Source organism: Hypanus sabinus, chromosome 6 (genome assembly GCF_030144855.1).
Source record: "Hypanus sabinus isolate sHypSab1 chromosome 6, sHypSab1.hap1, whole genome shotgun sequence".
Lineage (NCBI taxonomy): Eukaryota > Metazoa > Chordata > Chondrichthyes > Myliobatiformes > Dasyatidae > Hypanus > Hypanus sabinus.
The window spans coordinates 595,448-622,968 of record NC_082711.1 but is presented as its reverse complement, the minus strand read 5'-3'; the positions used below and the strand labels follow the sequence as shown (position 1 = coordinate 622,968).

At 44.6% G+C, this 27,521-nt stretch overlaps 1 protein-coding gene across 1 annotated transcript in view; it reads left to right on the top strand.

Annotated features, from left to right (window-relative positions):
* Window positions 1-5,514: 5,514 nt before the first annotated feature.
* The window catches only part of LOC132395227 (plectin-like), a 430,787-nt gene continuing 408,780 nt past the window's right edge, over window positions 5,515-27,521 (top strand). The window contains exon 1 of the mRNA XM_059971513.1: window positions 5,515-5,642. The gene's annotated coding sequence lies outside the window, so the exon portion shown is untranslated. The remainder of the gene's footprint in view (window positions 5,643-27,521) is intronic.

Below are 27,521 nucleotides of genomic sequence, written 5' to 3'. Positions count from 1 at the left end.
TAATATTGAAGTAGTAAAATGGATTCAACGGTGGCTGGATGGGAGATGCCAGAGAGTAGTGGTGGATAACTGTTTGTCAGGTTGGAGGCCGGTGACTAGTGGTGTGCCTCAGGGATCTGTACTGGGTCCAATGTTGTTTGTCATATTACATTAATGATCTGGATGATGGGGTGGTAAATTGGATTAATAAGTATGCAGATAATACTAAGATAGGTGGCGTTGTGGATAATGAAGTAAGTTTTCAAAGCTTGCAGAGAGATTTGGGCCAGTTAGAAGAATGGGCTGAATGATGGCAGATGGAATTTAATGCTGATAAGTGTGAGGTGCTACATTTTGGTAGGAATAATTCAAATAGGACATACATGGTGAATGGTAGGGCATTGAAGAATGCAGTAGAACAGATTGATCTAGGAATAACGGTGCATAGTTCCCTGAAGGTGGAATCTCATGTGGATAGGGTGGTGAAGAAAGCTTTTGGTTTGCTGGCCTTTATAAATAAGAGCATTAGGAGTTAAGATGTAATGTTAAATTGTACAAGGCATTGGTGAGGCTAAATTTGGAGTATTGTGTACAGTTCTGGTCACCGAATTATAGGAAAGATGTCAACAAAATAGAGAGAGTGCAGAGGAGATTTACTAGAATGTTACCTGGGCTTCAGCACCTAAGTTACAGAGAAAGGTTAAACAAGTTAGGTCTTTATTCTTTGGAGCGTAGAAGGTTGAGGGGGGACTTGATAGAGGTATTTAAAATTATGAGGGGGATAGATAGAGTTGATGTGGATAGGCTTTTTCCATTGAGAGTAGGGGAGATTCAAACGAGAACATGAGTTGAGAGTTAGGGGGCAAAAGTTTAGGGGTTACACAAGGGGGAATTTCTTTACTCAGAGAGTGGTAGCTGTGTGGAACGAGCTTCCAGTAGAAGTGGTAGAGGCAGGTTCAATTTTGTCATTAAAACAAAATTGGATAGGTATATGGACAGGAAAGGAATGGAGGGATATGGTCTGAGTGCAGGTAGGTGGAACTAGGTGCGAGTAAGCGTTCAGCACGGATTAGAAGGGCCGAGATGGCCTGTTTCTGAGCTGTAATTGTTATATGGTTATAAGATTTGCAGTGGGATCAGGAACAGCTAGAAAACTGGGCTGAAAAATGGCAGATGGAATTTAATACAGACAAGTGCAAATTGTTATAGTTTGCCAGTGACAAACCAGGATAACTCTTACACAGTGAAGAGTAGAGCACTGAGGAATGCTGTAGAAGAAAGGGATCTGGGAATGCAGACCAATAATTCCTTGAAAGTGGCATCACAGGTAGATGGGATTGTAACAAGAGCTTTTGGCTTATTAGCCTTCATAAATCAAAGTACTGAGTACAGGAGATAGGATGTTATGTTGAAGATGTATAAAATGTTGTTTCTTTTCATCCCTTGTGGTGGATCAGGCAGTAACATTACCATTTCTTTAGCATTTTGTCTATTTTTACAAGGCAAAGTTGCTAGCTCAACACTCAATCCAGCATGAATGGGAAACATGCAAGGAGCAAGCCAGATTCTGACCACACACCCCGAGGTCCAGTGCTGATGCCACTGCACACCGACTGACATGAATAGGACATTGGAGAGACCTAATTTGGAATATTGTGTGCAGTTGTTGTTAACTACCTGTTAGAAAGATGTAAAAGAGGCTGTAAAAATGCAGAGGAAATTTGCAAGGATAGAACACAGAACAATATAGCACAGTACAGGCCATTCAGCCCACAATGTTGTGCCAACCCTTAAACCCTGCCTCCCATATAACCCTCCACCTTAAATTCCTCCATATACCTGTCTAGTAGTCTTTTCAACTTCACTAGTGTATCTGCCTCCACCATTGACACAGGCAGTGCATTCCACACACCAACCACTCTGAGTACAAAGCCTTCTTCTATTATCCCCCTTGAACTTTCCTCCCCTTACCTTAAAGCAATGTTCTCTTGTATTGAGCAATGGTGTTCTGGTGAAGAGGTACTGGCTGTCCACTCTATCTATTCCTCTTAGTATCTTGTATACCTCTATCACGTCTCCTCTCATCCTCCTTCTCTCCAGAGAGTAAACACCTAGCTCCTGTAATCTCTGACCATAATGCATACTCTGTAAACCAGGCAGCATCCTGATAAATCTCCTCTGTACCCTTTCCAATGCTTCCACATCCTTCCTATAGTGAGACAACCAGAACTGGACACAGTACTCCAAGTGTGGCCTAACCAGAGTTTTATAGAGCTGCATCATTACATCGCGTCTCTTAAACTCTGTTCCTCGACTTATGAAAGCTAACACTCCATAAGCTTTCTTAACTACCCTATCTCCCTGTGAGGTGACTTTCAGGAATCTGTGGACATGTACCCCCAGATCCCTCTGCTCCTCCACACTACCAAGTATTCTGCCATTTACTTTATACTCTGCCTTAGAATTTGTCCTTCCAAAGTGTACCATATCACACTTCTGCAGGTTGAATTCCATCTGCCACTTCTCAGCCCACTTCTGCATCCTATCAATGTCTCTCTGCAATCTTCAACAATCCTCTGCACTATCCACAACACCACCAACCTTTGTGTCGTGGGCAAACTTGCCAACCAACCCTTCTACCCCCACATCCAGGTCGTTAATAAAAATCACGAAAAGTAGAGGTCCCAGAACCGATCCTTGTGGGACACCACTAGTCACAACCCTCCAATCTGAATGTACTCCCTCCACCACGACCTTCTGCCTTCTGCAGACAAGCCAATTCTGAATCCACCTGGCCAAACTTCCCTGGATCCCATGCCTTCTGACTTTCTGAATAAGCCTACTGTGTGAAACCTTGTCAAATGCCTTACTAAAATCCACATAGATCACATCCACTGCACTATCCTCATCTATATGCCTGGTCACCTCCTCAAAGAACACTATCAGGCTTGTTAGACACGATCTGCCCTTCACAAAGCCATGCTGACTGTCCCTGATCATACCATGATTCTCTAAATGCCCATAGATTCTTTCTGTAAGATTGTTTTCCAACAGCTTTCCCACCACAGACGTAAGGCTCACTGGTCTATAATTACCTGGACTATCCCTACAACCTTTTTTGAACAAGGGGACAACATTCACTTCCCTCCAATCCTCTGGTACCATTCCCATGGACAACAATGGCATAAAGATCCTAGCCAGAGGCTCAGCAATCTCTTCCCTCACCTCGTGGGGCAGTCTGGGGAATATTCCATCAAGCCCCGGGGACTTGTCCGTCCTAATGTATTTTAACAACTCCAATACCTCTTCTCCCTTAATATCAACATGCTCCATTGTGGTTAACTACATATCCCTGTCTAGACAGGCCCCCCGCCCCCCCCCCCCCGCTGACTGCTCCTGTGGCTCCTCCCACTGACCGTGGCTCCTCCCACAGACCCCGGTATAAAGGCGAATGGAGCCTGAGCCCCGGCCTCAGTCTCCAGGATGTAGTATGGTGGTCAATTGCTGCTTGTTCTTTCTTCCAGCCAATAAAAGCCTATATCTCACCTCACGTCTCGGAGAGTTATTGATGGTGCATCATCCAGAACATCAACCTCACTCATATTGTCCTCACTGTCATCAAGTTCCTTCTCATTGGTGAATACCGAAGAGAAGTACTCATGACCTCACTCACTTCCACAGCCTCCAGGCACATCTTCCCACCTTTAACTCTTATTGGTCCCATCCTCACTCCTGTCAATCTTTTGTCCTTCACATAATTGCCAAGAATGGAGGAGCTGAGTTATAAATGAAAAACTCTGGTTTCCTCAGCTGTGCAAGTCTAGGGAAGGCGATCTCTGGTCCCACCCAACGTGAGATTGAGGTGCGAGTCCCCCTCAAACCTCCTGTTTGTGTTGATGCTGTGCAATTTGCTACCCTGTTACAAATTAATGTCATGATATGATTAAAGGAATTATACTTATGAATCTTAACTATTGGGCTAGTGATGAATAACATTAAGAGAAGGTCCCATTCTAATTAAACAGTTAAATCTGCACAATTTGGAGTTCAAGTGGAGGGGAAGGATTGGGTAAGGCTAACGAGTAGAGGTCAGGTGCAATCTGAATATAGACCCCTGTGGAAAACCACTACTCACTAACAGCTAGACAGAAAAGGCTCTCTTTATCCCTATTATTTGCCTCCTGCTTATCAGCCAATGTAAGTATATTTCCTGTAACACCATGGGCTCGTAGCTTGTTAAGCAGCCTCATGTAATACCTTGTCAAAGACCTTCTGAAAGATCAAGTACAGAACATCCACCAATTTTCCTTTGTCTTTACTGCTTTTTATTTCCTCAGGAAAGACAAAGGAGAGTCTGTACTGCAACTGCCCTTTGTGATTTGTATCAATGACTTGGATGAGGAAGTAGAAGGTTGGACTATCAAGTTTGTAGATGAAATGAAGGTTAATAGTGTTGTGGATAGTGTGGAGGGTTCATGTAGGTTGTAACGGGACATTAACGGGATGTAGAACTGGGCTGTGAGTGGCAGATGGTATTCAACCCAGAAAAATGTGAAGTGATTTGCTTTGGAGTGATGAATCTGAAGGCTAATGGCAGGATTCTTGGCAGTGTGGTGGAACAGAGGGATCTTAGGGTCCATGTCCAGAGGGCCCTCAAATTGCCAGGCAAATTGAAAGGGGGTTTAAGACAGAATATGGTGTGGTTGGAATTGAGTCAAGAGTATCGAGATACAGTTCTGTAAAACCTGGTTAGACCACACTTGGAATATTGTGTTCAGTTCTTGTCGTCTCATTGTAGGAAGTTTGTGGAAGCTTTCAGGAGGGTGCAAATATTTACCAGGACGTTGCCTGGAACCAGAAATGGTGACTAAAATGGTCTGCAATACTCCAGATATAGCTTAGCTGGTACTCTTGAACTCTGGAAGGTTCACCAGGATGCTGCCTAGGTTAGAGGGTATGAGCTGTTAAGGCAAGGTTAGAGTCACAGAATCCTAGAATTCTACAGAAACAGTCCCTTTGGCCCATCTGGTCTGTGCCAAACCATTAATCTTCCTGGTCCCGTCACCCTGCACACAGACCATAGTCCTCCATACCCCTCTATCCAAATTTCTCTGAAATGTTGAAAAAACAAAGTTGGACAAACTTGGGCTTTTCTCAGGGGCTGAAGACAGACCTACTGGAGATTTATAAAATTATGTGAGGCATAGATGGAGTAGAATGTTTTCTCTGTCTATCCAGTGTTTCTATATCCAGTGGAGTCTTCAGTACTGACATCAGCCTGTGGCAATTCCAGTGCCACTTCTGCCCTCTTTATCCAGCAAAGTGCACAGTATTCTCTGGGCCCAGTGCTGATTGTATCCATTCATATTCCCAGTGCTGTCTCTGCACTCATGATCCAGTGGGGTCCACAGAGCTGACTTAACCAAGTGGAGTCCCCAGTGCTGACTCTGATCACTGTACTTGCTAACATGCTTGCCTGTCTATTGTAGAAGAAGAACAAGCGGTCGGAACTCAAGAAACGGGCAGGTGAGGTGAAGGTTTACATTGAAAGTGATACATCAGCAGTGGAACAACTCTCCACCCAGTCTAGGAGAAGCAGGAAAAGGAAGAGTGGGAAGATCTCCAGCTTCGTAGCGTCCTCAGCTAAATTGGTGGAAGATCAGGTAGGTTCATAGAAACATAGAAAATAAGTGCAGGAGTAGGCCATTCGGCCCTTCGAGCCTGCACCGCCATTCAGTATGATCGTGGCTGATCATCCAACTCAGAACCCTGTACCTGCTTTCTCTCCAAACCCCCTGATCCCTTTAGCCACAAGGGCCATATCTAACTTCCTCTTAAATATAGCCAATGAACCGGCCTCAACTGTTTCCTGTGGCAGAAAATTCCACAGATTCACCACTCTGTGTGAAGAAGTTTTTCCTCATCTCCGTCCTAAAAGGCTTCCCCATTATCCTTAAACTGTGACCCCTCGTTCTGGACTTCCCCAACATTGGAAACAATCTTCCTGCATCTAGCCTGTCTAATCCCTTTAGAATTTTATACGTTTCAATAAGATCCCCCCTCAATCTTCTAAATTCCAGTGAGTATAAGCCTAGTTGATCCAGTCTTTCTTCATATGAAAGTCCTGCCATCCCAAGAATCAATCTGGTGAACCTTCTCTGTACTCCCTCTATGGCAAGAATGTCTTTCCTCAGATTAGGAGACCAAAACTGCACAAAATTTTCTCAGTGCGGTCTCACCAAGGCCTTGCACAACTGCAGTAGAACCTCCCTGCTCCTGTACTCAAATCCTTTTGCTATGAATGCCAACATACCATTTGCCTTTTTACACCGCCTGCTGTACCTGCATGCCCACCTTCAATGACTGGTGTACAATGATACCCAGGTCTCGTTGCATCTCCCCTTTTCCTAATTGGGCACTGTTCAGATAATAATCTGTTTTCCTGTTCTTGCAACCAAAGTGGATAACCTCACATTTATCCACATTAAATTGCATCTGCCATGAATTTGCCCACTCACCTAACCTATCCAAGTCACCCTGCATCCTTTTAGCATCCTCCTCACAGCTAACACTGCCGCCTAGCTTCGTGTCATCCGCAAACTTGGAGATGCTGCATTTAATTCCCTCGTTTAAATCATTAATATATATTGTAAACAACTGGGGTCCCAGCACTGAGCCTTGCGGTACCCAACTAGTCACTGTCTGCCATTCTGAAAAGGTCCCGTTTACTCCCACGCTTTGCTTCCTGTCTGCCAACCAATTCTCTATCCAGATCAATACCATACCCCCAATACCGTGTGCTTTAAGTTCAGTGACCATTAGTTTCGTTCTGTGATTGTGTAAGCAGTGAGCACTCAATGAAGGGATTCCCCACCCTGTCCATAGGAATAGGCTCTTCAGCCCAGCAGCTCTGTGATCACTAAGCTAATCGCATTTACTTATATTTGGCCCATATCCTTCTAAACCTTTCCTACCACCTACCTCTCCAAGTATCTTTTAATCATGGTGATTTTACCTGCCTCAACTGCTGGCACACTACTAGAGTCAGAGAGAACAGCACAGATACAGGTCCTTTGGCCAATTTACTCCATGCCAAAACCATTCAAACTGCCCATTCCCATTGACCTGCATTGAGATCAGAGCCCTCTATAACCCTACCATCCTTGTACTTATCCAAACTTCCCTGAAATGTTGAAATCAAGCTTGCATGCACCACACTTTGAGAAGGAAAAAGATGAAATATGAAGGCAGACTAGCCATTAATATAGAGCAAGATATCAAAATTTTTTCAATTGTATAAAGAGTAAAAGGGAGGTGAGAGTTGATATTTGACTACTGGGAAATGATGCTGGTGCATTAGTAATGGGGGACAAAGAAATGGCAGATGAACGTAATGGATACTTTGTCTTCACTGTAGAAGACACTAGCAGTGTACCAAAGGTCTGTGAGTGTCAGGTAGCAGGAGTGAGAGCCATTGTTAGTACAAAGGAAAAAGTGTGAGATAAACTGAAAGGTTTTAAGGTGGATAAATCACCTGGACCAGATGGACTGCTTCCCAGAGTCCTGAGAGAGGTTTCTGAAGAGATAATGGATGTATTGGTCATGATCTTTCAAGAATCATTTGATTCTGGCATGGTCCTGGAGGACTGGAAGATTGCAACTGTCATTCTTGTCAGAGGACAGGAAAATGTTTAATTGGGGAAGGGAAAATTATGAGGCTATAAGGCTAGAACTTGCAGGTGTGAATTGGGATGATGTTCTTGCAGGGAAATGTACTATGGATATATGGTCGATGTTTAGGGATCTCTTGCAACATGTTAGGGATAAATTTGTCCCAGTGAGGAAGACAAAGAATGGTAGGGTAAAGGAACCATGGGTGACAAGTGAAGTGAAGAATCTTGTCAGATGGAAGAAGGCAGCATACATGAGGTTTAGGAAGCAAGGATCAGATGAGTCTATTGAGGAATATAGGGTAGCAAGAAAGGAGCTGAAGAAGGAGCTGAGGAGAGCAAGAAGGGGGCATGAGAAGGCCTTGGCGAGTAGGGTAAAGGAAAACCCCAAGGCATTCTTAAATTATGTGAAGAGCAAAAGGTTGACAGCAGTGAAGATAGGACCGATTAGAGATAAACTTGGGAAGATGTGCCTGGAGGCTGTGGAAGTGAGTGAGGTCCTCAATGAATACTTCCCTTCGGTATTCACCAATGAGAGGGAACTTGATGACAGTGAGGACAATATGAGTGAGGTTGATGTTCTGGAGCATGTTGATATTAAGGGAGAGCAGGTGTTGGAGTTGTTAAAATACATTAGGATGGATAAGTCCCCGGGGCCTGACGGAATATTTCCCAGGCTGCTCCACGAGGCGAGGGAAGAGATTGCTGAGCCTCTGGCTAGAATCTTTATGTCCTTGTTGTCCACGGGAATGGTACCAGAGGATTGGAGGGAAACGAATGTTGTCCCATTGTTCAAAAAAGGGATAGTTCGGGTAATTATAGACCAGTGAGTCTTACGTCTGTGGTGGGAAAGCTGTTGGAAAAGATTATTAGAGATAGGATCTATGGGCATTCAGAGAATCATGGTCTGATCAGGGACAGTCAGCATGGCTTTGTGAAGGGCAGATCTTGTCTAACAAGCCTGATAGAGTTCTTTGAGGAGGTGACCAGGCATATAGATGAGGGTAGTGCAGTGGATGTGATCTACATGAATTTTAGCAAGGCATAGGCTTATTCAGAAAGTCAGACGGCATGGGATCCAGGGAGGTTTGGCCAGGTGGATTCAGAATTGGCTTGCCTGCAGAAAGCAGAGGGTCATGGTGGAGGGAGTACATTCAGATTGGAGGGTTGTCGTGTCCCACAACGATCTGTTCTGGGACCTCTACTTTTCGTGATTTTTATTAACGACCTGGAAGTCGGGGTAGAAGGATTGGTTGGCAAGTTTGCAGACGACACAAAAGTTGGTTGTGTTGTGGATAGTGTAGAAGATTGTCAAAGATTGCAGAGAGACATTGATGTGATGCAGAAGTGGGTTGAGAAGTGGCAGATGGAGTTCAACCCAGAGAAGTGTGAGGTGGTACACTTTGGAAGGACAAACTCCAAGGCCGAGTACAAAGTAAATGGCAGGATACTTGGTAGTGCGAAGGAGCAGAGGGATCTGGGGGTACATGTCCACAGATCGCTGAAAGTTGCCTCACAGGTAGATAGGGTAGTTAAGAAAGCTTATGGAGTGTTAGCTTTCATAAGTCGAGGAACAGAGTTTAAGAGAAGCGATGTAATGATGCAGCTCTATAAAACTCTGGTTAGGCCACACTTGGAGTACTGTGTCCAGTTCTGGTTGTCTCACTATAGGAAGGATGTGGAAGCATTGGAAAGGGTACAGAGGAGATTTACCAGGATGCTGCCTGGTTTAGAGAGTGTGCATTATGATCAGATATTAAGGGAGCTAAGGCTTTACTGTTTGGAGAGAAGGAGGATGAGAGGAGACATGATAGAGGTGTACAAGATAATAAGAGGAATAGACAGAGTGGACAGCCAGTACCTCTTCCCCAGGGCACCATTGCTCAATACAAGAGGACATGACTTTAAGGTCAGGGGTGGAAAGTTCAAGGGGATAATAGAGGAAGGTTTTTTACTCAGAGAGTGGTTGCTGCGTGGAATGCACTGCCTGAGTCAGTGGTGGAGGCAGATACACTAGTGAAATTTAAGAGACTACTAGACAGGTATATGGAGGATTTTAAGGTGGAGGGTTGTATGGGAGGCAGGGTTTAAGTGTCGGTACAGCATTGTGAGGCAAAGGGCCTGTACTGTGCTGTATTGTTCTATGTTCTATTCCACTCTTCTAAATGAAGGCAAAACAAAGGAAATTATAGTCCAGTTAGTCTATCTGTAGTAGTTGCGTATGTGTTGGAGTCCATTACAACGTTTGTATTAAGGGTGAGGTTTTGATGTACCTGGAGACTAATGATAAAATAAGTCAAAGTCAGCATAATTTCTGTGAAGGGAAATCTTGCCTGACAAATCTGTTCGAGTTCTTTCAGGAAGTAACAAGTAGGGTGGAGAAAGGAAAGGCAGTGGATGTCATTTACTTGGATTTTCAGGTGTTTGATAAGGTGCTTAACAAGTTAAAATCCTATGTCGTTACAGGAAAGATACTGGCATTGGTAATGAAATGGCTAACAGCCAGGAGGCAGCAAGTGGATGTAAGAATCCTTTTCTGGCTGGCTGCCAGAGACTAGTGGTGTTCCTCAGGAGTCAGTGTGGGGATCACTACCTTTCACATTGTTTGTCAATGATTTGGATAATGGAACTGATGGTTTTGTAGCAAAGTCTGCAGATGATATGAAGATAGGTGGAGGGGTAGGTAGTGCTGAGGAAGCAATGCCATTGTAGCAAGACTTAGACAAATTGGAAGAATGAGCAAAGAAGAGGCAGATGGAATACAGTGTTGGGAAATGTATGATAATACATTTTAGTAAAAGTGACAATTGTGCAGAAAATGATCTAAGTGGGGAGCAGGTTCAAGCATCAGAGCTGCAGAGGGACTTTGGAGCAGTATGGACAAAGGAGAGGCAGTGGCTGTCATTTACTTTGATTTTTCAGAAGCATTTGATTAGGTGCCACACATGATGCTGCTTAACAAGGTAAAATCCTATTGTCTTCCAGGAAAGATACTGGCATGATCAGAGGAATGGCTGACAGGTGGGAGGCAGTGACTGGGAATGAAAGGGGCCCTTTGTGGTTGACCGCCAGTGACTAGTGGGGTTCCTCAGGGGTCAGTATTGGGATCACTGCTTTTCACATTGTTTGTCAATGATTTGGATAATGGGATGGATGGCTTTGTGGTAAAGTTTGCATATGATATGAAGATAGGTGGAAGGGTAGGTACTGCTGAGGAAACAATGCGATTGTAGCAGGTCTTAGATAAAATGAAAGAATAGGTAAAAAGTGGCAGATTTTGGGAAATGTATGATAATGCATTTTGGTAAAAGGAACAATAGTGTGGACTATTATCTAAATGGGGAGAATATTCGAACATCAGAGGTGTGGAGGGTCTAAGGAGCCCTCATGCACGACTCCCAGAACATTAACTCACAGGTTGAGTCTCTGGTAAAGAAAGCAAATGCAATGTTGCCATATATTTCAAAGAGAATAGAATATAAGACCATACACGTAAGAGTGTAATGAGTGCGGAGGACATTGAAACCCTGCAGGGGGACATAGATAGGCTGAGTGATTGGGCAGACATTTGGCAGATGAAATATAATACTGACAAGTGTGAGGTCTTGCACTTTGGCAGGAAAAATAATAGAGCAAGTTATTATCTAAATGGAGAGAAACTGGAAAGTGCTTCTGTGCAAAGGGATCTGGGAGTCCTAGTGCAGGAAACACAAAAAGTTAGTATACAAGTGCAGCAGGTGGTCAAGAAGGCCAATGGAATGCTGGCTTTTATTGCTAGGGGGATGGAGTATAAGAACAGGGAAGTCTTACTGTAGTTGTACCGGGTATTGGTGAGACCACACCTGGAGTACTGCGTGCAGTTCTGGTGTCCATATTTAAGAAAGGACATACTGGCTCTCGAGGCAGTGCAGAGAAGGTTCACTAGGTTAATTCCGGGGATGGGTGGGTTGATGTATGATGAGAGGTTGAGTAGATTGGGACTCTACTCATTGGAGTTCTGAAGAATGAGAGGTGATCTTATTGAAATATATAAGATTGTGAAGGGGCTTGATCGGGTGGATGCAGGGAGAATGTTCCCAATGATGGGTGGAACTAGGACTAGGGGGCATAATCTTAAAATAAGGGGATGCCATTCCAGGATTGAGATGAGGAGAAATTTCTTCACTCAGAGGGTAGTGGGGCTGTGGAATTTACTGCCCCAGAGAGCTGTGGAAGCTACCTCACTCAATAAATTCAAAACGGAGATAGATATTTTCCTGGATAAAAATGGCATTAGGGGATATGGTGAGTGAGCAGGTAAGTGGACATGAGGCTAGGTTTAGATCAGCCATGTGATCTCCTGGGCCAGTTTTTGATGGCCTGGATGGGTCGGAGAGGAATTTCCCAGATTTTTTCTCCTCAATTGGCAAATCGTTTTTTTTTTCCCCGGGTGATCACATGGGTTTGGGCGGGATGAATAATAAAATAAAATGGGTGGCATGGTGCCCTGTTGGTTGGCACTGTTGCCTTGTGGGATTCGGTGATAACCAGAGTTAAGATTGGATCAGCCATGATCTTGTTGAATGGCGGAGCAGGCTTGAGGGTCCGATTGGCCTACTCCTGCTCCTATCTCTTATGTTCTTATGTTCTTATACCATAAAACCATAAGACATACGAGCAGAATCAGGCTATTTGGCCCATCAAGTCTGCTCTGCCATTCAATCATGGCTGATCCTTTTTCTTTTCCTCCTCAACCCCAGGTCCCAGCCTTCTCCCCTTAACCTTTGATGCCATGTCCTATCAAGAACCTATCAATCTCTGCCTTAAATACAACCAACGACCTGCCTGCAGAGCTGCATGTGGCAACAAATTCCACAACTTCACCACCCTTTGGCTAAAGAAATTTCTCTGCATCTTTGTTTTGAAAGAGTGCGACTCTACCCTGAGGGTGTGCCCTCTTGCCCTTTGAAAAACATGCTTTCCACATCCAGTCTGTCTAGGCCAGGGGTCAGCAACCTTTATCACTGAAAGAGCCACTTGGACCTGTTTCCCACAGAAAAGAAAACACTGGGAGCCACAAAACCCGTTTGACATTTAAAATGAAATAACACTGCATACAACGTTTTGTTTTGCCTTTATGCTATGTATAAACAAACTATAATGTGTTGCATTTATGAAATTGATGAACTCCTGCAGAGAAAACGAAATTACATTTCTGCAACAAAAACATTTTCAACTCCGAAAAAAAGACGTTGGGTTGAAGGTTACTTTTAAGTAAAATACTCAACGTCTATTTATGAAAAACGCCAAACTTAAATTTGCTGCCAGCAGCAAACCAAAAATAATGTCAGCCAGCTGTCAACCTGAAAAATAAAAGGACTATTTCACTGAACAATGAAAACATATGAATATACGTAAAATAATAGGCAATTAAAATATTTATCATACTTGTTCAGGTTGACTCACACCTGACAATGCAGTCGTATTCAGTAGGGATGGATCGATGCTTAGGGGAGTGACCGGGAAGGATAATGTGTTTTTTTCCTCTCTGAACTCACAGAAGCGTTTCCCAAACGATGTTTGCATTGTGATGATTGCAGAATGTAAATACTCCGAATTTATCATGTCGTGACCTTGTTTGAACTCTCTCAAATTGGGGATGTGAGACAATGTGCCTTTCTGTAAATCTCTGGCAAGCAACGTCAACTTGCGCTCGAATGCCAAAACATCCTCCAACATGTGCAGGGCTGTACGTCCTTACCCCGTTGAAGAGCTGTGTTCAGCGTGTTCAGGTGCGCTGTCATGTCTACCATGAAGTGTAGCTTTTCCAGCCACTCTGGCTGTTCCAGCTCAGGAAAGGTGAGCCCTTTGCTGCCCAGGAAAGTTTTCACTTCTTCCAGACATGTGACAAAGCGTTTCAGCACCTCCCCTCTGGACAGCCAGCGATAAAAACACATTGTAGCGGTGTGCTACACGCAGTCAGTAAACTGCAGTCAAAGATAGCTTTAATCGAACTAAACAGCCTTGCTTTTAAGCCTCCCTCAACCCGCCCCCCATGGGCGCGGATGCTGCAAAAGACACGTACTCACAAACCCCCGTAGACTATCTCCCTTAGCCTGAACGTTGGCTAATTGTGAGCCGGTTCGGATGTGTCAGGAAATGGGTCGCCACAACGTCTTATTTAGATTGTACAAGATCACCATAATCTTCAAATTTAGATTTACATTTCAAAAACTAACAAACTAACATAAAATACATTTTAATTAAATACTGACCATGTAGCGGTGTGCTACACGCAGCGCTAAAATTACGACACGGAGTCGGTAACTGCAGTCGAAGGAAAAAACTTTATTCGAAATCTTCAGCCTCACTTTTAAGCCTCCCTCAACCTGCCCCCCATGGCGCAGAGGCTCCAAAGCTCTGTGCTCGCAAACCCCCGTAGGCTGTCCAATTGTGAGTCGGTTCGGATGTGGCAGGAAAAGGGTCGCCACAACCAATTATTTCCCAAAGCAACAGGGAGCCGCAGCACAGACGTAAAAGAGCCACATGTGGCTCTGGAGCCGCGGGTTGCCGACTCCCGGTCTAGGCCTTTCAACATTTGAAAGGTTTTATCCTTCTGAATTTCAGCAAGTACAGACCCATAGCCATCGAATGTTCCTCATATGCTAACCCTTTCATTCCAGGGATCATCCTTGTGAACCTCCTCTGGACCCTCTCCATTGCCAGCACATTTCTTCTAAGATGAGGGGTGCAAAACTGTTCATAATACATAAGGCACTCACCAGTACCTTATAAAGCCTGAGCATCCCGTCCTTGCTCGTGTATTCTAGACCTCTTGAAAAGAATGCTAACATGACATGGTGCATGGAAGGTCATGTTTGACAAATCTTAATGAACTTTTTTGAAGAGGTTACTAGGAAAGTTGACGAGGGTAAAGCAGTGGATGTTGTCTACATGGACTTCAGTAAGGCCTTTGACAAGGTTCCACATGGCAGGTTAGTTAGGAAGGTTCAATCGTTAGGTATTAATATTGAAGTAGTAAAATGGATTCAACAGTGGCTGGATGGGAGATGCCAGAGAGTAGTGGTGGATAACTGTTTGTCAGGTTGGAGGCCAGTGACTAGTGGTGTGCCTTAAGGATCTGTACTGGGTCCAATGTTGTTTGTCATATACATTAATGATCTGGATGATGGGGTGGTAAATTGGATTATAGACAATAGGTGCAGAAGTAGACCATTCGGCCCCTCGAGTCTGCACCACCATTCTGAGATCATGACTGATCATTCACTATCAATACCCAGTCCCTGCCTTGTCCCCATATCCCTTGATTCCCCTATCCATCAGATATCTATCCAGCTCCTTCTTGAAAGCATCCAGAGAATTGGCCTCCACCGTCTTCCGAGGCAGTGCATTGCACACCTCCATAACTCTCTGGGAGAAGAAGTTCTTCCTCAACTCTGTTTTAAATAACTGACCTCTTATTCTCAATCCATGCCCTCTGGTACTGGACTCTCCCAACATCTGGAACATATTTCCTGCCTCAATCCTATCAAATCCTTTAAATATCTTAAACGTTTCAATCAGATCCCCTCTCAATCTCCTCAATTCCAGTGTGTACAAGCCCAATCTCTCCAATCTCTCTGCGTAAGACAGCCCTGCCATCCCAGGAATCAACCTAGTGAATCTACGCTGCACTTCCTCAATTGCCAGAATGTCCTTCCTTAAACCTGGAGACCAAAACTGTACACAATATTCCAGGTGTGGTCTCAACAGGGCCCTGTACAAATGCAAAAGGACATCCTTGCTCTTGTACTCAATTCCCCTTGTAATAAAGGCCAACATTCCATTTGCCCTCTTCACTGCCTGTTGCACTTGCTCATTCACCTTCATTGACTGATGAACTAGGACTCCTAGGTCTCTTTGCATTTCTCCCTTACCTAACTCTACACCGTTCAGACAATACTCTGCCCTCTTGTTCCTGCTTCCAAAGTGGATAACTTCACATTTATTCACATTGAATGACATCTGCCAAGTATCTGCCCACTCACCCAGCCTATCCAAGTCTCCCTGTATTCTCCTAACGTCCTCTTCGCATGTCACACTGCCACCCAGTTTAGTATCGTCAGCAAACTTGCTGATATAGTTTTCAATGCTCTCATCTAAATCGTTGACATAAATCGTAAAGAGCTGTGGTCCCAATACAGAGCCCTGTGGTACCCCACTAGTCACCTCCAGCCAGTCCGAGAAACACCCATTCACAGCTACCCTTTGCTTTCTATCTGCCAACCAGTTTTCTATCCATGTTGAAACCCTGCCCCCAATGCCATGAGCTCTGATTTTACTCACCAATCTCCTATGTGGCACCTTATCGAATGCCATCTGAAAATCTAGATACACAACATCCACTGGCTTACCCTCGTCTAACATCCTTGTTACACCCTCAAAAAACTCCAACAGGTTAGTCAAGCATGATTTGCCCTTGGTAAATCCATGCTGGCTCGGCCTAATCCTATTACGGCCATCAAGATGTGCCACTATTTCGTCCTTAATAATGGATTCAAGCATCTTCCCCATGACTGACGTTAGGCTAACAGGGCGATAGTTCTCCGTTTTCTCCTTCCCTCCCTTCTTGAAAAGTGGGATAACATTAGCCACTCTCCAATCTTCAGGAACTGATCCTGAATCTAAGGAACATTGGAAAATGATTACCAATGCATCCACAATTTCCTGAGCCACCTCTTTTAGAACCCTCGGATGCGGACCATCTGGACCCGGGGATCTATTAGCCTTCAGTCCTACCAGTCTACTCATCACAGTTTCTTTCCTAATGTCAATCTGTCTCAATTCCTCTGATATCTTATGACCCTGGCCCATCCATACATCTGGTAGATTGCTTGTGTCCTCCCTGGTGAAGACAGATCTAAAGTATGCATTAAATTCTGTTGCCATTTCCCTGTATCCCATAACAATTTCTCCCAATTCATTCTTCAAGGATTAGTGTCTGGATTAGTAAGTATGCAGATGATACTTATATACGTATGATACGGAGTAAGTTACTGGTTTTCGGGAAAAATTTCAGGTTTTTTTTCCAAACTACTTGGGATAAAAGAGACACGATTGCGTAGGTGCATGACCTCAGAGCGTGGAAGATTTAAAAAGAACACTGCAGTATCCAGCGGGCAGCGTCTGTGCGGGCAGCAGAGTGAGAGAGTACAGAGTGATAGGGCTTTGGCTCAATGGGCTTAGGCGGAAACGGGAAGAGGCTTTCTGCGGCTGTTGACTCTTATAGTAACGTTGTAGGTTACAGGTATATTTATTTAGAGCTAACAGTAGCATTAAAGGTATGCATTTAGGATTAGTGTTGTGCCTCGAGTGCCAGGTGTGGGGACCTTGGGAGACTTCCAACCTCCCCCAGGATTACATCTGCTCCAGATGCAATGAGATGAAGCTCCTTAGGAATCGTGTGAGGGATCTGGAGCAACAACTTGATGACCTTCAGCTAATTGGAGAAAGTGAGGAGGTGATCGATAGTACCTATAAAGAGATAGTGGACAGCACCTCCGTGACAGTCCCCCTCCGGAATCGATATATAGTTTTAGATACTTTTGGAGAGGTTGACCAGACAGAGGAAGACCACAACAAACAGGACTCTGGCACTCTGCCCAGTGCCGTGATCAAGAGAGCAAGGAGAAATGCCGTCGTTATAGGGGATTCCATCGTGAGGGGAACAGACAAGAGATTCTGCAAGCCGGACAAGGATACCCAAATGGTGTGTTGCCTCCCTGGTACCAGGGTGTGGGCTATCTCGGATCAGGTTCAGAGTATTCTGAGAAGACAGGGCGAGCAACCGGAAGTCTTGGTACATGTTGGTACCAATGACATAGACAGAAAGAGAGAGGAGGTCCTGAAGTAAGATTACTGGGAGCTAGGAAGAAAATTGAAATGCCAGACTTCCAGAGTAATAATCTTGGGGTTGCTGCCTGAGCCGCGTGCCAATGATGGTAAGAATAGCAGAAGTAAGCAGATGAATGTGTGGCTAAGTAACTGGTGCAGGGGGCAGGGTTTCAAATTCTTAGATCACTGGGATCTATTTTGGGGGAGGCATGACTTATACAGAAACAATGGGTTACACCTGAACTCAAAGAGTACTAATATCCTGGCAGGATTGTTTAATGTAGCGGTTAGGGAGGGTTTAAACTAAGTTGGCAAGGGGAATGAAAATGGGTGTTAGGGTCGAGGAGAGGAAAATAGTAATAAGTCAAAGATACTGTGCAGCAAAGATGGCAAGAAGGACAGGCAGGTGAATGTCCAAGGATACACAGTGTATAGGAAAGATAGGAAGGTAGGTAAAGGGGGTGGCATGGCCCTGATGGTAAGCAATGATATTAAATCACTAGAAAGAAGGGACATAGGATCAGAAGAAGTAGAATCCCTATGGGTCGAGTTAAGAAATGGCAAGGGTAAAAAGACACTAATAGCAGTTATATACAGGCCTCCAAACAGCAACCGGGATGTGGACTGCAAGTTACAGCTGGAAATAGAAAAAGCGTGTCAGAAGGAAAAGGTCAAGATAATTATGGGAGATTTTAATATGAAAGTGGATTGGGAAAATCAGGAAGATACTGGATCTCAGGAGAAGGAGTTTGTATGGGATTGCTTTCTGGAGCAGCTTGACCATAAGCCCACCAGGGGATCAGCTGTTTTGGATTGGGTGCTGTGTAATGAGCCTGAGATGATTTTGTCCTCTTTTGGAAGAGGACAGCGAGGCTTGAGAGGAAGTGCGGTGGCGGCCATTTTCAAATTGTCCAATTGCTTCTTAGATCGGAGTTCTGAGAGGCGGGACTGTGCAGGCGCGTGAAGGAGGCCCGGGAAGGAGGGAAGATATATAAAGAACGCCGCCTTAAGAAGCGGGCAGCTTCGTTTGCGGGCAGCGGAGTGAGCCGGGCGCAGAGTGTAGGGCTTGGGCTCAGAGGGCTTAGGCGGAAGAGGGCACAGTAGTGATTGATGAACAAGGACTCCTAGATCTCTTTGTATTTCTCCCTTACCTAACTCTACACTGTTCAGATAATAATCTGCCTTCCTGTTCTTACTCCCAAAGTGGATAACCTCACACTTATTCACATTAAACATCATCTGCCAAGAATCTGCCCACTCACTCAGCCTATCCAAGTCACCCTGAATTCTCCTAACATCCTCATCATGTCACACTACCAGCCAGCTTAGTATCATCAGCAAACTTGCTGATGTTATTCTCAATGCCTTCATCTAAATCATTGATGTAAATCGTAAACAGCTGTGGTCCCAATACCGAGCCCTGTGGCACCCCACTAGTCACCACCTGCCATTCCAAGAAACACCCATTCACCATTACCCTTTGCTTTCTATCTGCCAACCGGTTTTCTATCCATGTCAATATCTTCCCCCCAATGCCATGAGCTCTGATTTTACCCACCAATCTCCTTTGTGGGACCTTATCAAATGTCTTCTGAAATTCAAGGTGCACTACATCCACTGGATTTCCCTTGTCTAACTTCCTGGTTACATCCTCGAAAAACTCCAATAGATTAGTCAAGCATGATTTGCCCTTGGTAAATCCATGCTGGCTCGGCTCAATCCTATCACTGCTTTCTAGATATGCCACTATTTCATCTTTAATAATTGACTCTAGCATCTTCCCCACTACTGATATTAGGCTGACAGGATGATAGTTCTCTGTTTTCTCCCTCCCTCCTTTCTTAAAAAGTGGGATAACATTAGCCATTCTCCAATCCTCAGGAACTGATCCTGAATCTAAGGAACATTGGAAAATGATTACCAATGCATCCGCAATTTCCAGGGCCACCTACTTTCGTACCCTAGGATGCAGACCATCTGGACCTGGGGATTTGTCAGCCTTCAGTCCCATCAGTCTACTCATCACCGTTTCCTTCCTAATGTCAATCTGTTTCAATTCCTCTGTTACCCTATGTCCTTGGCCCATCCATGCATCTGGGAGATTCCTTGTGTCTTCCCTAGTGAAGACAGATCTAAAGTACTTATTAAATTCTTCTGCCATTTCTCTGTTTCCCATAACAATTTCACCCAATTCATTCTTCAAGGGCCCAACATTGTTCTGAACTATCTTCTTTCTCTTCACATACCTAAAAAAGCTTTTGCTATCCTCCTTTATATTCCTGGCTAGCTTGCGTTCGTACCTCATTTTATCTCCCTGTATTGCCTTTTTAGTTAAGTTCTGTTGTTCCTTAAAAATTTCCCAATCATCTGTCCTCCCACTCACCTTAGCTCTGTCATACTTCCTTTTTTTTTAATGCTATGCAATCTCTAACTTCTTTTGTCAACCACTGTTGTCCCTTTCCCCCCTTTGAATCCTTCCTTCTCCGGGGGATGAACTGATTTTGCATGTTGTGCATTATTCCCAAGAATGTCTGCCATTGCTGTTCCACTGTCTTTTCTGCTAGGATATCCGTCCAGTTAACTTTGGCCAGCTCCTCCCTCATGGCTCCATAGTCTCCCCTGTTCAACTGCAACACTGACACCTCCGAGCTGCCCTTAACTTTCTCAAATTGCAGATAAAAACATCATAGTATGATCACTACCTCCTAATGGCTCCTTTACTTCAAGATCGCTTATGAAATCCTGTTCATTACATAACACTAAATCCAGAATAGTCTTGTCCCTGGTCGGCTCTCGTACAAGCTGTTCCAAGAATACATCCTGTAGGCACTCAACAAACTCCCTATCCTGGGGTCCAGAACCAACCTGATTCTCCCAGTTCACCTGCATGTTGAAATCCCCCGTAACTACTGCGACATTTCCTTTGCCACATGCCAATGTTAACTCCCTATTCAACTTGCACCCAATATCCATGCTACTGTTTGGTGGCCTGGAGACAACACCCATTAGGGTCTTTTTGCCCTTACTGTTCCTCAGTTCTATCCACACAGACTTTACTTCTCCTGATCCTATATCCCCCTTGCAAAGGACTGAATCTCATTCCTCACCAACAGGGCCACCCCACCCCCTCTGCCCACATTTCTGTCCCTACGATAGCACGTATACCCTTGTACATTCATTTCCCAGGTCTGATCTCCCTGCAGCCATGTCTCCGTTATCCCAACAACATCATAGTTACCCATTTGCACCTGAGCTTCAAGCTCATCCGCCTTATCTCTGACACTTCGTGCATTCAGATATAGAATTTTTAGCCCATTTCTCCTCTCTCTATTTAAATCGCTGCCTATTGTGCTTAACCCAGCTCCCCGAACTCCCATCGGGCTATACACACCTTGAATTTTGTTGTCCTTCCTAAATTTACTTATTCTTTCTGCACATTCTACTCCATGTTCCGTCAGACCATCCCTCTGTACATGTGTCTTCCTTATCACTTGTTCCGCCTCACCTTTCTCTACTACACACTTAATATTCTGGAACCGCATAGTCCTTTATTCTTCATCTCGCTATCCTCTCTCGCATTCTGGATCCCTGACCCCTGCAAATTTAGTTTAAACACCCCCGAAAAGCACTAGCAAACTTTCCTGCAAGAATGTTAGTACCGCTCCAGTTCAGGTGTAAACCGTCCCGTCAGAACAGATCACACCTTCCCTGGAACAAAGCCCAATTATCTAAAAACCTGAAGCCCTCCGTCCTGCACCATCCTCTCAACCACGTATTAATCTGTATAATCCTTCTGTTCCTTGCCTCACTCGCACGTGGCACAGGTAGCAATCCTGAGATTGTTACCCTGGAGGTCCTGCCCTTCAGCTTTGCACCCAACTCCCTGAACTCACTACGCAGGACCCCCTCACTCATCCTACCAATGTCGTTGGTCCCTACATGGACCACAACATCTGGGGTCTTGCCCTCCCTCTCGAGAATAACCTGCACCCGATCTGAGATGTCCCAGACCCCGGCACCAGGGAGGCAACATATCATCCGAGACTCCCGATCTTCCCCAAAAAATCTCCTATCTGCCCCCCTGACTATAGAATCCCCTATCACTACCGCTCTCTTCTCTTCCCTCCTCCCCTTCCTAGTCGAGACCTTGGGGTTCCTAGTCGGGACCTTGGGGTTCAAATCCATACATCCCTCAAAGCTGTTGCGTAGGTTGATAGGGTAGTTAAGAAGGCCTATGGGATGCTCGGCTTCATTATCAGAGGAATTGAGTTCAAGAGTAGAGAGGTCATGTTCGAACTCTACAAATCTCTGGTGAGACCGCACTTAGAGTATTGTGTTCAATTCTGGTCACCACATTATAGGAAGGATGTGGAAGCTAGAAGAGGGTGCAGGGGAGATTTATCAGGATGTTGCCTGGTTTGGAGAACAAGTCATATGAAGCAAGGTTAGCAGAGCTGGGACTTTTCTCTTTGGAGCGTAGAAGAATGAGAGGGGGCTTGATAGAGGTCTACAAGATTATGAGAGGCATAGATAGGGTGGATAGTCAGTATCTGTTTCCCAGGGCATCAATAGCAAACACCAGAGGGCATATTAAAGGAGGGAAGTTTAGGGGAGACATCAGGGGTAAGTTTTTTTACACAGAGGGTTGTGAGCGCCTGGAATGACTTGCCAGGGATGGTGATGGAGGCTAAAACATTAGGGGTATTTAAGCCTCTTGGACAGGCACATGGATGAAAGAAAAATAGGTTATGGGGTAGTGTGGGTTTAGTACTTTTTTTAAGGATTATATGGGTCAGCACAACATGGAGGGCTGAAGGGCCTGTACTGTGCTTTAATGTAATGTTCTATGGTAATCACACAGATCGTAAAAGTGGAATTAATGCAAAGTCGCTTAGATTACAAGCCTACTGTACAGTGCTATATATATTTCAGTTGCGTCTTATTTTTAAACTTTATTTTATTGAGATACAATGTGGAATGGGCCTTTCTATCCCTTCGAGCCATGCCGCCCAGCAACTTTCAATTTAACCCTAGCCTAATCAGTGGACAATTTACAATCACCAGTTGACCTACCAACCAGCACTTCTTTGGACTGAGCGAGGAAGCCAGAATACCCGGAGATGAACACACAAATGGGGAGAATGTACAAACTCCTTACAGGCATCGACAAGTTGTGTCAGTATATTGAATTATGCAAGATTCAAATGGTTCAATTCAATATCAAAGAATAGTAATTTCTAAGGTAGGGACATGTTCAGCACAATTTTATGAGCCAAAGGACCTGTATTGTGCCGTAGGTTTTCTGTTTCTTATCTGTTCAGGCCTTTTAACATTTGGAATGTTTCTATGAGATCTCCCCTTATTCTCCTGAACTCCAGGGAATACAGCCCCAAGAGCTGCCAGCCGTTACTCATCTGGTAACCCTTTCATTCTTGGAATCATTCTTGTGAATCTTCTCTGAACCCTCTCCAATGTCAGTATATCCATCCTAAAATAAGGAGCCCAAAACTGCACACAATACTCCAAGTCTCACGAGTGCCTTATGGAGCCTCAACATCACATCCCTGTTCTTATATTCTATACCTCTAGAAATGAATGCCAACATTGCATTTACCTTCTTCACCGTCGACTCAACCTGGAGGTTAACCTTTAGGGTATCCTGCACAAGGACTTCCAAGTCCCTTTGCATCTCTGCATTTTGAATTCTCTCCCCATCTAAATAATAGTCTGCCTGTTTATTTCTTCCATCAAAGTGCATGACCATACACTTCCCAACATTGTGCTTCATTTGCCACTTCTTTGCCCATTCCCCTAAATTATTTAAGTCCCTCTGCAGGCTTTCTGTTTCCTCAACATTACCAGCTCCTCCACCTATCTTTGTATCATTGGCAAATTTAGCCACAAATCCATTAATACCATAGTCTAAATCATTGACGTACATCGTAAAAAGCAGCAGTCCCAACATCGACTCCTGTGGAACTCCACTGGTAACTGGCAGCCAGCCAGAATAGAATCCCTTTATTCCCACTCTCTGTTTTCAGAATCAGAATTAGAATCCTTTATTATCGCCAAGTATGAGGACACATACAGGGAATTTGATGCCGGTTTCCCTGAGCTCTCTCTGTACAGAATTAAAAGCAAACAAAAACAATAGTGCAAATAATCATAAACTATATACAATGAGGTCCATCTCATTGAATGTACAGGTGGACTTGATTTATGATAGACTAACATTCAAGTGTTCATAAGACTGATGACATACGGAAAGAAACTGTTCTTGTACCTATTTGTCCTGGCATACAGAGATCTAAAGCGCCTACCAGAAGGAAGGAGTTGGAACAGGTGATGTCCAGGGTGTGATGGGTCTAAAATAACGCTGCTTGCTCGCTTCCTGACTCTAGATGCATATAAGTCCTGGATAGAGGGCAGCTTCACACCAGTAATCCTTTCCGCAGCCCTGACGGTTCTTTGGAGGCTATTCTTGTCTTGTTTGGTAGCTGATCCAAACCAGACAGTGATGGACGAACCGAGAACAGACTGGGTTATTCCTGGGTAGAATTGAATCAGCAGCTCCTGAGGCAGGTTGTTCTTCCTGAGTTGACGTAGGAAATACAACCTTGCTGAGCCTTTTTGATAAGAGTGTCCACGTTGGGTGTCCACTTCAGGTCCTGGGAGTTTGTGTCACCCAGAAATCTGAAGGTCTCCACAGCAGACACAATACTGTTGAGTATAGTGAGTGGGGGGAGTATTGGGGGGCTCCTCCTGAAGTCCACTGTCATCTCCACAGTCTTGAGCGTACTTAGCTCCAGATTGTTCTGACCACACCAGAGGGCCAGCCGTTCCACCTTCCGTCTGTATGCAAACTCATCACCATCTCGGATAAGGCCAATGACTGTTGTGTCGTCTGCAAACTTCAGGAGTTTAACAGATGGATCCTGTGAGGTACAGTCATTAGTGTAAAGAGAGAAGAGCAGTGGGGAGAGCACACATCCCTGGGGGGGCACCAGTACTGATTGTCCGGGTGCTAGAGATGATACTCCCCAGCCTCACTTGCTGCACCCTGTCAGTCAGGAAGCTTGTGATCCACTGACAGATGGCAGGGGAGACAGTAAGCTGGGGGAGTTTGGACTGGAGGATTTCTGGGGTGATGGTGTTAAACGCCAAGCTGAAGTCAACAAACAGGACCCTCACAGAAGTTCCTGGGTTGTCGAGGTGATGTAGAATGTAATGCAGTCCCATTTTAACTGTATCATCTTTCAATTAGCCAATGCTCCACCCGTGCTAGTAACTTCCCTGTAATTCCTTGGGCTCTTATCTTGCTAAGCAGCCTCATGTATGGCACCTTGTCAAAGGCCTTCTGAAAATCCAAGGACACCATGTCTACTGCATCTCCTTTGTCTACCCTGCTTGTAATTTCCTCAAATAATTGCAGTAGGTTTGTCAGGCAGGATTTTCCTTTCAGGAAACCATGCTGGTTTTGGCCTATCTTGTCATGTGCCTCCAGGTACTCCGTAATCTCATCCCTAACAATCGATTCCAACAATTTCCCAACCACTGATGTCAGGCTAACAAGTCTATAGTTTCCTTCTACTGCCTCCCGCCCTTCTTAAATAGCAGAGTAACATTTGCAATTTTCCAGTCATCTGGTACAATGCCAGAATCTATCGATTCTTGAAAGATTATTGTTAATGCCTCTGCAATCTCTCCAGCTACTTCCTTCAGAACCAGAGGGTACATTCCATCAGGTCCAGGAGATTATTCCTCAGAGCTCCCTCTCAGTCGTAATTTCCACTACACAAACTTCACTTCCCTGACACTCTTGAATGTCCGGTATACTGCAGACGTCTTGCACTACGAAGACTGATGCAAAATATGCATTCAGTTCCTCTGCCATCTGTGCATCTCTCATTACAATATCTCCAGTGTAATTTTCTATTGGTCACATAACCTTGACTCTCTTTTACGCTTTATATACTTAAAAAATTGAGGGACAATCCATTAGAATAGAGGTAAGGAGGAATTTTTTTAGCCAGAAAGTCATAAATATGTGGAACGCTCTGCCACAGACTGCAGTGGATGCTAAGTCTTTGTGTGTATTTAAGGCAGAAGTTGATCATTTCCTGATCAGTCATGGCATCACAGAATCTGGTGAGAAGACAGGTGTATGGCCTTCTACTTTCCAAGTACTCATTTGCCAGAAAACAGCCTGTCCCAAACCACACTAGCCAGACCATCAAAACTGGCCTTTCTCCATATTTTCCAGACCTATCTTTTTCCATATTTACTTTGAAACTTCTTATAATTGCATGAATATAAAACCATATGACATAGGAGCAGATTTAGGCCATTTTGGCCCATTGAGTCAGCTTCACAATTCAGTCATGGGAAATCCTTTTACTCCCCTCCTCAGCTCCCTGGCCTTCTCCCCATAACCTTTGATGCTGTGTCCAATCAAGCTCTGCCTTCAATACACCCAACAACCTGGCCTCCACAGTTGCCTGTGGTAATAAATTCCACAAATTCACCACCCTCTAGCTAAATAATTTTCTCTGTATCTCTGTTTTAAATGGACTCCCCTCTCTCCTGAGGCTGTGCCCTCTGGGCATAGACTCCCCCACCATGGGAAACATCTACTCTAATGAGGCCTTTCAACATTCGATAGGTTTCAATGAGATCCCCCCTCAATCTTCTAAATTCCAGTGAGTACAGACCCAGAGCTATCAAATACTCCTCGTATGATAAACCTTTCATTCTCAAAATCATCCTTGTGAACCTCCTCTGAACCCTCCCCAATGCCAACACATCATAAAGTCTCAGCATCATACCCCTGCTATTGTGTTCTTGAAATGAATGCTAACATTGCATTTGCCTTCCTCATCACCGAGTCTACCTGCAAGCTAACCTTCAAGGTGTTCTGCACAAGGACTCCAAAGTTCCTTTGCACTTGCAAGCTTTCTCGATTTGTGAGCCAACCGCTCCATCTTCTGTCTCTTCAGTTCATTTCCCACACCCCAGCGATTCTGCTAAGGTTATTGGGGAGAGTTTAAAGTAGAACTGCTGGGGGTTGGGAACCGAACTGAAGAAATGGAGCAAGGGGCGGTAGGCTCACAAATTGAGAAAGATTATAGACAATGTGAGAGGGAGGATAGGCAGGTGATAAGGATGAGATATGCTCAGACCGATGGTTTGAGATGTGTCTATTTTAATGCAAGGAGAATCATGAACAAAGCAGATGAGTTTAGAGCATGGATCAGTACTTGAAGCTATGATGTTACATAGAAACATGAAAACCTACAGCACAATACAGGCACTTTGGCCCACAAAGTTGTGCCGAAAATGTCCCAACCTGAGAAATTACTCAACTTATCCATAGCCCTCTATTTTTCTAAGCTCCATGTACCTATCCAAAAGTCTCTTAAAAAACCCTATCGTATCTGCCTCCACCACCATTGCTGGCAGCCCATTCCATACACTCACCACTCTGAGTAAAAAAAACTTACCACGGACATCTCCACTGTACCTACTCCCCAGCACCTTAAACCTGTAACATATACAACACACCGGAGGAACTCAGCAGGTTGGGCAGCATCTGTGGAAATGAGCAGTCAACGTTTCGAGCCAAGACCCTTCATCAAGACTGGAGGGGGCAGGGGCCCTATAAAGAAGGTTGGGGGAGGGTGGGCCAGGTGAAAAAACAATCAGAGGAAAGATTAAGGGGTGGGGGAGGGGATAGGCAGGAAGGGTGAAGATGGAATGTAAGGGGAAAACACTGTGTAGTAGAAGAAGGCAGAACCATAAGACAGGTGATAGGCAGCTGGAAGAGGAGGCAGAGTGAAACTGGGATGGGGGAAGGGAGAGGGAGGGAATTACCAGAAGTTGGAGAATTCGATGTTCATGCCAAGGGACTGGAGACTACCCAGGTGGTATATGAGGTGTTGCTCCTGCAACTCGAGTTTAGCCTCATCATGGCAGTAGAGGAGGTCATGTATGGACATACCC